Raw genomic sequence first — 10431 nt, 5'->3', positions numbered from 1 at the left:
CTAGCTGTGGCAGTGGGAGGGGCCGAGGAGCTCTAGCTGTGGCAGTGGGAGGGGCCGAGGGGCTCTAGGTGTGGCTGTGGGAGGGGCGGCATTGGTACACAGTCAGGCAGCAGAGAGAGAACACTGCTGCTCAGCTCACTTTCTCCTCTCTGACTTTTATTTTGGCCCAGCCTAGTGGATGGTGCCACTCACCTTCAGAATTGGTCTTCAGCCTCAGTTAAAGCTTCTCACAGACATGCTCAGAGGTATGTCTCCTAGAGACCATAACTCCAGTGGGGATGACAGTAAAGATTAACCATCATGTTACAGCCCAGACTTATGTGCAAATCCACATGAAACTGGACTAATTTATAATTATCAGGTGGATTTAAAGTAAGAGAAAAGCTGTCAGGTTCCCAAAAGAAAAAGTAGTGGCTTTTATTTCCTTGTTAGAAAATTTAAAACTTAATTAGACCTTGGCTAGCGCCTCTCCCCAATCTCATTTGAGCAGCAGCAAGGTGCTGTAGTTGTGCAGAGGTATAAAGCACAGCAAAAAATCCAGGGCAACTATAAATAAAGTGTGACCAGCGGAGCCTGGGACATTCCCAGTCATAAATACTGTGCCCACCGGCAGCTCTGCTTGCTTCCTACTGCTGAGCAATAAAGGCCAGTTCTGCAGCTGAGAGACTGTTAGTAGATACCAACTGAGGAGGTTGAGAGCCTGGGAAGCTGCCTCTGCCTCTGGGGCCCCTGCTCAGATCTTTTTGTGTAGTTTTGGTTGGCTTTTTAGATTTATATCTATTTTATATGATCCAAGTATTTTGCTTGCGTCTATGTCCTGCATGTGTGTCTACACACGACATGCATGTCTGGCGCCTGCAAAGGTCGGAAGAGGTTGTGGATTCCCTAGAACAGAAGTTACAGACTGTTGTGTTCTGTGATCTGCCATGTGCGGTTCTGGGATTCGAACCTGGGTCCTAGAATTAGTTCCTCTGGAAGAGCAACTAGTACTTTTAACCATTGAGCCACCTCCTCAGCCCCTCTGCTCAGACCTTAAGGAGGTTTGTAATCAAGGTTTTCAGTTGTTAGCAAAATCCAGTTCATTTCCATGTGAGACTCACTGAGTCATCTTTCTCCTGCCGGCTGTTGATTTTCCTTGGGCCACTGCAAGTCCAGCCATGCAGCAGCTCACAGCCAGGCCCTACCCTTCTACTAAAGTCGCTACAGTAGATCCCTGTAGAAAGAGGTCAGGAGGGTGACTGGCCTATCACCATTGCCTTGTAAGCTAACCTAACAGCAGGCGAGTTATGTCATATTCAAAGGCCTGCCTCCACTAAATAAGATGGAGATGCCAAGGTACCTCAGCACTCTGTGCCACACCAACCCGTAATTCTAGAAATCCCCGCCTTTAGTTTTATCCTTTTTTTTAGACTTTAAAAATTATGGATGTGGGGTACATGTAAGGAAAGGGGTGTGTGTGTGTGTGTCTGTGTGTATGTCCACAGAGGTCAAAAGAGGGCATCTGGTCCCTTGGTACTGAACCGAGTCCTCTGGGGATCAGTCCACACTCCTAACTGCTGAGCCAGCTCTCCAGCCCCTAGCTTCTTCCTTGAAGACTCCCTAAGATGCGGACATTGTAATTGACTGAAGCTATTAGATCATTAGAAAGAAAAATGATACAACTTGGCTGTCATAAAGTTTCAGGAGTGGAAGGGAGTTTAGAAACCCTTCTGATTACACTCCTACTTTATTGCTCCTAACCAACAGTACAGTCATTAGCTATGGAGGAAAATGACTTGCCCAGATCACAGCTAGTGTGGTACAAAACAGGACAGAAACTGAGGGCCAGAGCCTCACCCCAGTGTTGTCAGTAGTGATGGTGATCAGAGTGGGCTGGGATATTAGAAAAGAGACTCCAAACCGGGCGGTGGTGGCGCACGCCTTTAATCCCAGCACTCGGGAGGCAGAGGCAGGCGGATTTCTGAGTTTGAGGCCAGCCTGGTCTACAGAGTGAGTTCTAGGACAACCAGGGATAAACAGAGAGACCTGTCTCGAAAAACCAAAAGAAAAAAGTCATTTAGCATTCTAAAGACTGATTCTGCCACAACTGGATCACTGTGCATGTATGATCATTTTGTAAAATGGCATAGGCACCCTGAGGAGGAGAGATACCTTAGAGATTCATTACTACTGGTGAGAGAGGGGCAGGAGCGTAAGCTGCCAGCACCCAAGTCAGCCAGCTTTCTCGTCCACTGAGGAACAGATCAGAAAAGAAGGGTAACAAGAAGTATGGGTCAACAAGACGGTGCAGCAGATGAAGGCACTTGCTGCTAAGTCCGATGACATTAGTTCAAGCCCCTGTACCCACACAGTAGAAAAAAGAGAAGCAATTCCTACAAGTTGTCCTTCAGCCTCTGTACACACACTAAGGCACGTACACACACAAAGGTGAGCATACATACACACAATGTACATACACACAATAAATACATGTTTTTTAAAAATCTTTTAGGTGCTGGAGACATGGCTCAGCAGTAAAGAGTATGTAAAAATCTTGCAGAGGACCTGGGTTTGATTTCCAGAACCCAAAATTAAGAGGCTCACTACCACCTATAACTCAGCTCCAAAGGAATCTGACCTCCGAAGGCATGTGCACTGATATGTGTGTGTGTGTGTGTGTGCGTGTACACACACACACACACACACACACACACACACATGAGATTAGGCTCTATCACACTGCCTCCTGGAGACTTCAAGGGTCACTACAGTGAGCAGCCTATGAACATAAGTGAGATCTTCTTTCAGGTAATTTCAACACACTGAATTCTGCCATGTCTGCAGCCATTGGAGTTAGCCTTCACGGGAGCAAGAATCACAGTCCGTCAAGGATACCGTGTTACACAGAAGGAGCCCTTGTGCAGACCTAGGGTAGGAGATGGGAAGAGCTCATTCAGCAGGTCACAGCCATCCTGTCTGTCCTTAGGAGACGAACAGGATGCTTGAGCAGCTACAGGATGCTGTTTGTGTTCTGATATGGAGTTTCTGTTCCGCCGAGGTGCTGAATGAGCCGAGCACAGCACTGTTTGCTATGGAAAGAGGGAAAGGAGAAAAGAGAATCTTTTATGTGCTTATGTCTGAAAGAGCTGCTGCTGCTGCTGCTGCTGGCCCCTCAGGGCTAAAGGCACCAGTGTCCTCCACTGAGAGCAAGGCTCCATTCCTACACTGTCTGAATCTTGTAATAAGTGAAGAAGGTATTACCTAACAAGTAATTTTCTAACCAGGCTTAGTGGCTCTCACCTCTAACACCAGGACCCAGAAAGCAGAGGCAAGCCAGGTAGTGTATGCCTTTAATCCCAGCACTGGAAGGGGTATCAGCCAGTGGATCTCTGTGAGTTCAAGGACAGCCTGGTCTACAGAGTGAGTTCCAGGACAGCTAGTGCCACACAGAAAAAAGTCTCAGTGTTTTTTTTTTTAAAGATTTATTTATTTATTATATGTAAGCACACTGTAGTTGTCATCAGATGCACCAGAAGAGGGAGTCATATCTCATTACGGGTAGTTGTGAGCCAAGTATTTCTCCTCCTTAGCCGTACACGGGCTGGCCCCTTCGACATTGGAACTGTCGCTGGTATGTCTGTCCTGTAGCCTTTCAGCTGAAAACATTGACTGCCTAATGGTGCTCATAGACACGCTTGTCTAGAGCCAGGCAGGGTGGAACATGCCTATGGTCACAGGACTCGGAAGGCTAAGGTAGGCAGCTCATGGAGCCCAGCAGTTTGAGATTGCCCAACAACACATCTTAAAAAAAACAAAAAACAAAAAAACAAAAAAAACCCTCTTGCCATTTTTAGACACAGTGTGATAGGATAGTCAGTGAAGCTAAGCACAGCACCGTACAAAGCAATTGCCTTACGACTAAGTTAGTCCAAGCCAGTTTAAGCAAGGAGCCCGTTAGCCATCATCTGAGCAGCGCTTGGTTTGGGTTGCACTTACTGTCAGCGAGGGGGTGGGGCCCGCTGTTCCCAGCAGCCTGTGCCACCCAGAGCAAGCGCCACACAGGGCAGGCACTGCCCTCTGACTGCTAAGGTGCTGTGTTGCTCTTTGCTCTTCATCCTTAGCTCTCCCGAATGCTGTCTTTCTCCACCACTCATCCCAAAACTGTCAAAACGTGTGTGTGTTCCAGCTGCCAGTGGCTTGGAGGAAGTTACAAAAAAGGGAAAAAAAGACGCATGCAAGAAAGGACACAGACACCCCCACCCCCACCCCACCCCTGTATAGAAGCCAGCCTTTCCAGGGCTGAAGCAGCATCCCCCCCTCCCCCACCTCACCTTGGCAAGCACAAGCCAGCTTTTTTATTTTCTCCCCTGGAGTCCAGTAGGGCATGACTGACTAATCACATGACGGAACAGCTCAGGACATCCCCATAATCTGTGGGGTCACCTTTCCACACACCTTCACAGGGGGATGACACAAACAGCTCTAACTGGGTCACAAAGAGAACAGAGCCCCGCCCCACCCCTCACCCCGGGCCACCTCTGTGACTTGTGCTTTTTATGAGGTTGTTGTCCTCCTACACATTTTTAGTTGTCGCTTCAGTTGTCAACGTGCTCCAAGGGCACAACGTGTGACCCTCATTGCAGAACACAGTCAAATCCTGGTCTGGTTGGAGTACCGCCTCCTCCCAGTCCTGGCTGTCACTCATCCCTGGCTGTCACTCATCCCTGACACAAAGCACTGAGGGTGCACTAACTTGGCTTTTCTTTCATCTGGACTCTGTCCCTTTAGGATGACAGAGGCAGGAAGGAACTGGTACATCCAGGTTCGAGGCCCAGTGTGTATAGGGAAAGAGCAGTGGAATGTGTAGGCCCAGCAGCCACTAGCTTTGTGACCCTGGCAATGACTCAAGTCCCCTGGATCTCTCATCATCTCTGTGCCTTCTGGCTCCCAGAGCCTGTGGTTTTATGTGGACCTGTGGGTTTCATCACACCGACACTGTCCTGTGTGGCCATTGTATGGTAAATTTTATGTAATCTAATTTCTGACATCATATTTTAGCACATAAGCTTAGCCTGAGAGTCTTCCCACCGTGGGGTTGGCCAGTCATGGACCACACCAGAGGCACCTGGCGCAGTTCAGGCACTGCGTGGAGTTGTCAGAACAAATGGCAGCAGATTCTGAGTGGCAGGATTCTGTCGATTCTCCCCCATCCCAGCCTTAAGTGAATGTAGGCCCCGGGGGAGGTGAGTAGAAATGTCACCCATGATCCTTGGGAACCTAAGCTTTCTCTTTCCTAGAACCTTCAGGGCCAGCACTCAGGAAGCAGACGCAGAAGGATCTCTGTACGTTCAGGACAGTCTGCTCTACATAACAAGTTTCCAGCCATCTGGGGCTGCACAATGAAACCCTCTCTGGAAAAATAAATGAATAAAAATTAAATTTCTCCGGCATCATGCAAGCACTCAGTTCTACCTGTCCCGTTCTTTCTTTTTCGAGTTGTCCCTTCCCCCTCACTCCCTGCTCCCTTTTCAAGACAGGGTTTCTCTGTGTAGCCCTGGCTGTCCTGGAACTCACTCTGTAGACCAGGCTGGCCTCGAACTCAGAAATCCACCTGCCTCTGCCTCCCAAGTACTGGGATTAAAGGTGTGCACCACTGCTGCCCCGTTCTTTCTCTTTCATTGTGATGTATCTCCTGGAGCTAGTATCATGTCTAGTACCAGTGGGTTGAGGCTTCCATCCTCTGAGACTGACCGTGGCCTTCAGACACTAGTCACAACCCCAGGTTGTCTTATCTGAGCTTCTGCTCAGCCAGCTCCTGATGGGATGGGATGGGGTGCAGTTGATTGTGAGAGACTCAGAGTACAGGAGCAAGCACTTAGGTTATTGGCTTATCTCAAAGGTTATAGTTGCATGGGGAGAGGTCGGGGAGGAGCCCAGAACTTCTGTCCCCTCCTAGGGCGTACCATCCTCCAGGAACCTCCATGTGCCAACAGTCTAGAAGCTTGCCAAAGCCTGTGCTCCAAGGATCTTACAGGCCATCATTACACAGCATGACTGACTGACCCCGTAGCCTTTGCTGACTAACTCAACAGGTTAGAGGGCACAGCTGGAAAATCCCAAGACTCGGTCTTTCCTATGACCCAGATTCCATCTTGAAACTGTGTGCTGTCGGCTCAGTCACCTCAGGAACACAAAGAAAGATAAAGTGACAATTGCAAGGATATTAGAATTTTTATGTCAAAACAAAAACAAAAAAATCCCCAGAAGACTATATTGGTTACTTGTTCAATCCATGCAACAAAATACTTGCCTAAAGAAACCTAAGAGGTGCCAAGCAGTGGTGGCACCTTTAATCCCAGCACTCAGGAGGCAGAGACAGGCGGATTTCTGAGTTCAAGGCCAGCCTGGTCTACAGAGCGAGTGCCAGGACAGCCGGGGCTATACAGAGAAACCCTGTCTTGACCAAGTCTTGTTACGGAAAAAAAAAACCTAAGAGGCTGGAGAAATGTCGCTTGCTGTGTAAGCACCAAGACCCGGGCTTTATTTTGGCTGGGCATGGCTAGGCATACACCTGCAGCCCTAGGACTGTGGGGGCCAAAGAGACAGTATTTCTGGGGCTTGCTGCTACTCCAGGTTCAGTGAGCAAGCGAGCCTGCCTGCGGAGCATAAGGAGAGTGACAGAGCAGCACACTCAACGTCTTAGCATCATCCTCCGCCCTCCATGCACATACCACATTCACATCCAGACACAGGAGAGGGAAAGGCATCTAAGAAAGGAAGGAAGGGTTGGCTTGGGCACAGCCTGGAGGTGCGATGTGTCAGGGCAGAGAAAGTGTGGTAGCAAGGGGCAGCATCAGCTCCCCAGCCAGGAAGAAGAGAGGGATGGATTTTTTTGTTGTTGTTGGTTTTTTGTTTTTTAAGATTTATTTATTTTATGTATGAGTAGGTGTCTTCAGACACACCGGAAGAGGGCATCGGTTCCCATTACAGATGGTTGTGGTTACTGGGAATTGAACTCAGGACCTCTGGAAGTCAGTGAGCCATCTCTCCAGCCCAGGGGATGGATGTTTCTGCCCAGTTTCCGGTGTCCTTGGTATTCAGTCCAGGTCCTGAGCCCATGGAATTATACTGACCACGTTTGGAGTGAGCATCCTCACAGATGTGGGAGGGAGGGCAGCGGTGTTCCATGGTGATTCTAAATACCCTCAGGTTGCCAGGGGAAATTAACCATCACAAAAGACGCAAGCATGTGTTTCAGAATTACAGTCACCAAATAGGAGAGGCCGAGGTGGCAGTCCGGACAGCTCTGCACAGGAGAGCTGAGGTCCAGGAGGATGGTGGTAGGGAAGCCCCCTTGGCTGTGGCTTAATGATGGCTTTGTGGTTTAGAGATGTTGGAGACATTGTAAATGAACGTACTCTTGGGAGCAGCTGTCAGGCACCTGCCTGTAATCTGCTGTCATCCCACTGGTCCCCACAGCTCCCAGTTTGACAGTTTCCCTGCTAGTTGGTTTGTTCTGTACTGTTCTGATTTATACCCTGGGGCCTCTCCAAGGACCTTTTTGCTGTGAGAAGGACACCCCAGCAAGACTGTTCCAATCCCCAGGAGTCACAGTGACAGACACAGCAGCCCTGGTAGTGCACAGGCCACTGGCGTCCCCTCCAGGTGGGATAGGGCATAATCTATCCTGCCACGTGAGGAGTAGTAGCATTTGTAATGAAGTTCATGGCTGCAGTCTCTAGGAGTCCCCCATTCCACAAGCACTTAATACCAGCCTAATGAGCTGCTGTGGAAATTGTCAAGGGCTCTCTCTCACTGACACGCCTGGATATTGCTTACTGGTTTATTGGAGCAGAGTGCTGTCGGCGTGGGGAGAAAGATGAGTGTGAGAGTCACAAGAAGCCTGGCCAGGCATTCTACCTGAGAGAGCAGGAACCTAGGGAGAGGGCAGCAGGGTCGGTTAAAACATGAGATTGATGCGGCCTGTGGCAAATGGGACGGCAGCAAAAAGCACATTCCTGCCAGTGAGGTTCTCGGGCCCTTCTCAGGACTCCTGCGGCAGAGGGAAGAAGTGCGGCAGATAGCAGTGTTTGAGAACAACCACTTCTCCGCCCACATTCTGTCCTCCCCAAGGGATCTCCCAAAGTCAACCGAGTTTCCTTAGATCTCCTCCATAGAGAAGTGTAAAGAGCAGCTTATTCTCCTTGTAAATTGCTTTTTCCCCTGACCCCCTTCCTCCCCCACTTCTCTTTCCCTTCTCCTCCTCCTCCTCCCTCCCCCTCCTTCTCTTCCACACAGTGAAGTTAGCAGAGATCAGTTCATCCTGCACGGCTCAGTCTCTCAAGCTTGGTACTATAGTTTTGTCTGCTCCCTGGCACATGAAAATTTACTACATCTGGTTCTACCCAAATCTTTTTGTTGCAAAACACACCAGCCTCTCCACCATAAGTCACAGGCTGGGTGGGAATGAGAGCACTCTGAAGAGTGGCCCCTGCTGCAGGAAGAAGAGACTAGCTCTTCCCACCTTGCTGAATAGCTTTGTCCCTCTCAAGCTTGAGCACTGAGACAGAACCATGCGAGCCTCTGCTCTCAAGAGATACTTCTACCCCATGTCCATCCTCACCGTCACACTCTAAAATAAACACCAGTGATGTCCACGGTGTGCCAAGAACCCCAACGGCCTCCTTCAGGCATTCTCGGATTTGAGTATGAGAGAAGCAAACCTCAGGGCAGAGCCACTCAGAGATCCCTGGCTCCTGACACCCAGCACGGTTCTGCCCCGCCATACCTGTGTCTGCTGACCTCGGAGGCTGTACTGAATATATACAGAGGTGACAGATGCGAGTGAGTAAATTCAGAAAAAATGACAAGATCATCGGTGAGATGGTAAAGTGGGAAATAGCAAGAGGCACACCCATGCATTGCTGCCCCACAGCTTCTGAGGAGTCTAAGCCAATGGTCGCTCACACAGCAGAACCTGCTCCTTTTCTTTCCTTTGTTTCTTTATGTACACAGATGCATCCCCTGCAAGTGTGTGTGTGTACCTGTCTATGCCTGGCACCCGAGGAAGTCATAGGAAGGCTTCAGATCCCTGGGGGTAGAGTAATGGGTGGTTGGGTACTGGGAATCAAACCCCAGCCTCTGCAAGAGCATGAGGTGTCCTTAACCACTGAGCCACCTCTCCAACCCCTTCTCCTTCCTACAAGTTTTACTTCACTCTGGGACCGAGCTGTAAGCAGTAACATAATTTATAGGCATAGGTAGGCCAGGCATGAGGATAAATGAGAGGGAAGACAGCGGAAATTGCCTACTTCTTCCTGGCTCGTCTTTCATGGAAAACCAATTCCACACAATTGCTAATATTTCATAGTAAATGTCAGGGGAGGAAAATGGCAGAAGAGAACTTCTCTACAGAGGCCAAAAAAAAAAATTAAAATAAATAAAAGCTGTGTGGTGGTCTAGTGAGACTGAGTACTCTGCTTCTCAGCGGTACAGCTAAAAGAAATAGCTGGAGCAGACCCGGAGGAGGTGGCCTGCAGAGCAATGCAGATCCCAGAACTATGCTGGGAACTACTGTGCACAAGACTCCTGCCGCCTGACCCGCCCCTCCTGCCGCCTGACCCGCCCCTCCTGCCGCCTGACCCGCCCCTCCTGCCACCTGCTCATTTTTTTGACATTTGTCATCCTGTTGTTGCTGTCCAAGGAAGCCACTGAGGAGACCATAGCTATTGGTTTGTTTCAAGGAAATCTTCTGGTAAAAATTTTTTTTTTTTTTAATATTTATTTATTTTATGTATGTGAGTACACTGTAGCTGTCTTCAGACACACCAGAAGAGGGCATCCAATCCTATTATAGATGGTTGTGAGCCACCTTGTGGTTGCTGGGAATTGAACTCAGGATCTCTGGAAGAGCAGTCAGTGCTTTTAGCCACTGAGCCATCTCTCCAGCCCTGTAGAAATGTTTTAATGAAGTTGCCCGGGGCTGGCGAAGATGAAGTACCTGCAGAGCAAGCATGAGGACCTGAGTTCAGATGCCAGCACCCAAGTTCTGATCCACGGGCAAAAAGCAAGACCCGTGTGGGGCATTACCACATATGCCTTTAATCCCAGTACTCAGGAGACAGAGGCAAGCAGACTCTTATGAGTCTGAGGTTAGCCTGGTCTACTTATGGAGTTCTAGGCCAGCCTGGTCTCTCTGTAGTAAGTTCTAGTCAGCCAGGGCTACACAATGACACAATCTCAAAAATAAAAAATTAAAAAAAAAAAAAAAAAAAAAAAACCTGTAACTTCAGCAGGGCGGGATAGAAACGAGACTCCCTGAGGCTTTAGTCAGTGAGCTCCAGGTTCAGTGAGAGATCTTATCTCAAAAAATAAGGTAGTAAGTTTCAAGATTTCAAGACAGCCAGGACTACACGGAGAAACCCTGTCTCAAAAAACCAAAAAAAAAAAAAA

The 10431-nt window shown here is 48.9% G+C and overlaps 1 protein-coding gene and 1 long non-coding RNA gene across 3 annotated transcripts in view; one reads left to right on the top strand and one right to left on the bottom strand.

Annotated features, from left to right (window-relative positions):
• The window catches only part of Micu1 (mitochondrial calcium uptake 1), a 157405-nt gene that overhangs the window by 142826 nt on the left and 4148 nt on the right, over positions 1–10431 (top strand). The window lies entirely within an intron of this gene.
• The window catches only part of LOC116075363, a 24851-nt gene that overhangs the window by 11028 nt on the left and 3392 nt on the right, over positions 1–10431 (bottom strand). The gene's annotated exons all lie outside the window — the stretch shown is intronic.

This window comes from Mastomys coucha, unplaced genomic scaffold (assembly GCF_008632895.1).
Source record: "Mastomys coucha isolate ucsf_1 unplaced genomic scaffold, UCSF_Mcou_1 pScaffold3, whole genome shotgun sequence".
NCBI lineage: Eukaryota > Metazoa > Chordata > Mammalia > Rodentia > Muridae > Mastomys > Mastomys coucha.
The sequence above is the reverse complement of the archived record's forward strand: the minus strand, read 5'-3'. Positions and strand labels throughout refer to the sequence as shown.